A 3,754-nucleotide genomic window follows, 5' to 3' on the forward strand; every position below is an offset into this window, starting at 1 on the left:
GGAGCTCATCATCCGCAAGTCTAAACAGGCTGCTGGCTCTCTCAAGTTCCGTGGTGGGAATAAGATTTCCATTTTCCCGGACCTCGCGTCGGCTGTCGCGAAGAAACGCGCGGAGTTCGGGAGGGCTAAGCAATCACTCCGGTTGGTTCCTGGTGTCAAGTTTGGGCTTCTCTTCCCCGCCCGTCTGAGAGTTTTGCTGCCCAACGGGAAAGAGCACTACTTCGAGGACCCTACGGAGGCTGCTGTATTTGCTAAACGTCTTGTTCCTGGACCCGGGGGAGGCTTGATTTAACGACTGGATATAACGCCGCAGTAGGTTACAGGTTGCTTTGCTAGTCGGCCGACGGGCTGAGCTATCGAGCATTGATAGGCAGCGCCTTTTTCTCCCGTTTGGTTGTTTGGTTATGGAGGTGTGCCGGACTGCCAACAGACTGTAACGTTATGGTGATGGGATATTTTGGCCACAGACGGCGACAGCTCGTAAATTGGGATGGACTTGGCGTTTGACTGACAGATTTTGAACTTTTATTTTCTCTTTGGACTGGAGCCCCTCTCTTTTATTTAGCCTACAACGTGTTTTAATGGAAATATGCGGAACCACGAACAGCTGGAAATATGGTAACGTACAAACGTCTCAATGCAAGCTCTCATTATTTGCTGACTATTCTGTTACCCATACTGGCTGTGCGCTATGCTATGTCATGTTTACTTTTCTGATCTTATGTTATGGATAATTTTGTTGAAAACAACGTTGTGTTCCTACTAGTGCTACCTTTTCAAAGCGTAATCTGGTTGTTGTCATGCCACTTTCTATGTTCCTGTGTGTCTGCTTTTGTTTGTTTGATATTTTCCTTGATGGCTGAGAGCTCGGAGTGCAACCGGTGGTTAGAGCTGCAGTGTTCGCCCTCAGCAGAGTATAAACGGGTCTTTCGCCCCCTCGCGTGGTGGGATTGTGCTATTACATCTCACACAACCAGTGCTTTTTATTGCGCTGTCGTAGTCTCTGTTCTGTCAGCTGTTATGGCCTGACATATTTTTGGGCTAGGTTTGGAATAATTCACAAATGTTTACTATTTTACTGTTTGTTTTATATTTCATATATAGTCACCCGGTCTTGGTGTCTAGTTAGATATGTTGGGTATGTCTAGAGAAGTGTTAGTTTCTGGGATACTGCTGTCACCTCGTTTGGGGAGGTGGCTCTGGTGGGGTGGGCAGGGTTTGTTCGTTATGGGTACTTTTTTGGTTAATTCATCTTTTTGTATGTACTGTCTCTTTTTCTTTTTCTTTACATCGTCATGTGTCCCCCTTTTTATTAGGGCCTGAGCACCGACCGGTGCGAAGCCCTATTGAAATGCAAGGAATTATTATTATTATTAGGGCCCGAGCACCGACCGGTGCGAAGCCCTATTGAAATGCGAGGAATTATTATTATTATTAGGGCCCGAGCACCGACCGGTGCGAAGCCCTATTGAAATGCGAGGAATTATTATTATTATTAGGGCCCGAGCACCGACCGGTGCGAAGCCCTATTGAAATGCAAGAAATTATTATTATTATTATTATTATTTTTCTTTTTCTTGGGCCGAATGAATCGCATTTTTGAATTGCATTTTTTGAATCGCAAAATAGATATTTTATGGCAAAATGGCTCAATAGCGCCCCCTACAAAATTAAAAAAAATACTCATCGCTCTACGTTTCAGCTACATGTACGAAATTTGGCAGGCACATGTATCATGTCCAGACTTACAAAAAACATCAATAGGTCCCATGACCTAAACCCAACAGGAAGTCAGCCATTTTGAATTTATTGTGGCATTTTTGTGCGTTTTTGGCCATTTACAGGGGTCATACTTTAGCGAACTCCTCCTGGGAGGTTAATCGGATCCACCTCAAACTTGCTCAGCGTATATAACAGACCTTGACGATTAAAAGTTAATATAAGCTTGAGTTTTTCGTCCAACTGCGTGGGCGTGGCGAGGCGTCGAATTTCCATGTTTCGCCACGAAACAGGAAGTGCTATGTAACTCGACTGTACATGGTCAAATCTGCCCCAAACTTCACATGTTTGATAAGTGTCATGGCCGCAAGACATCAACATGCCAATATTCAGTTATAGTCATAGCGCCACCTACTGGCAACACAGGAAGTGGTATGTAACTCCACTGTACATGGTCACATCTGCCCCAAACTTCACATGTTTGATAAGTGTCCCGGCTTGAACACATCTACAAGCCAATTTTCACATCTGATCATAGCGCCACCTACTGGCAAAACAGGAAGTGGTTTGTAACTCAGCTGTACATGGTCAAATCTGCCCCAAACTTCACACGTTTGATGAGAGTCCCGGCCTGAACACATCTATAGGTCAATTTTCAATCATAGTCATAGCGCCACCTACTGGCAACACAGGAAGTGGTTTATAACTCGACTGTACATGGTCAAATCTGCCCCAAACTTCACATGTTTGATGAGACTCCCGGCCTGAGCACATCTACAGGCCAATATTCAGTTATGGTCATAGCGCCACCTACTGGCAATACAGGAAGTGGTTTGTAACTCTGCTGTACGTGGTCAAATCTGCCCCAAACTTCACACGTTTCATCAGAGTCCCGGCCTGAACACATCTACACGCCAATTTTGACTTATAGATGTAGTGCCACCTACTGCCAAAAGGAAATGAAATGTTTTAGACTGAAAATTCATAGCTGCGTCGACCGGTCAGTGTCCAGTAACGCCGCCGCGGCTGCGGCACACCCCGACGTGCGCAAAGTGCGAGGGCCCGATCATCGCTGCTTGCAGCTTTAATTAGGGCCCGAGCACCGACCGGTGCGAAGCCCTATTGAAATGCAAGGAATTATTATTATTATTAGGGCCCGAGCACCGACCGGTGCGAGGACCTATTGAAATGCAAGGAATTATTAGGGCCCGAGCACCGACCGGTGCGAGGACCTATTGAAATGCAAGGAATTATTAGGGCCCGAGCACCGACCGGTGCGAGGACCTATTGTAATGCAAGGAATTATTAGGGCCCGAGCACCGACCGGTGCGAGGACCTATTGTAATGCAAGGAATTATTAGGGCCCGAGCACCGACCGGTGCGAGGACCTATTGTATTGCAAGGAATTATTAGGGCCCGAGCACCGACCGGTGCGAGGACCTATTGTAATGCAAGGAATTATTAGGGCCCGAGCACCGACCGGTGCGAGGACCTATTGTATTGCAAGGAATTATTAGGGCCCGAGCACCGTCCGGTGCGAGGACCTATTGTATTTCAAGGAATTATTATTATTTTTCTTTGTAAAAAAAAAACGCATTTTTGAGGGGCTAAACGTGCTCGGAAAGTTGCGAAACTTTGCACACACGTCAGAAGTGGTGAAAAATTACATATTTTATGGGTCTTGCGCATGGGTTTGGCTAAATGGCTCAATAGCGCCCCCTACAAAATTTCAAAAAAATACTCATCGCTCTACGTTTCACCTACATGTACCAAATTTGGTAGGCACATGTATCATGTCCAGACCTACAAAAAACATCAATACGTGCCATGACCTAAACCCAACAGGAAGTCAGCCATTTTGAATTGATTGTGCCATTTTTGTGCGTTTTTGGCCATTTACAGGGGTCATACTTTAACGAACTCCTCCTAGACGGTTCATCGGATCCATCTCAAACTTGCTCAGCGTACATAACAGACCTTGACGATCAAAAGTTATTAAAAGCTTGAGTTTTCCTCCAACGGTGTGGGCGTGGCC

Source organism: Centroberyx gerrardi, chromosome 7 (assembly GCF_048128805.1).
Source record: "Centroberyx gerrardi isolate f3 chromosome 7, fCenGer3.hap1.cur.20231027, whole genome shotgun sequence".
In the NCBI taxonomy this organism is placed as follows: domain Eukaryota; kingdom Metazoa; phylum Chordata; class Actinopteri; order Beryciformes; family Berycidae; genus Centroberyx; species Centroberyx gerrardi.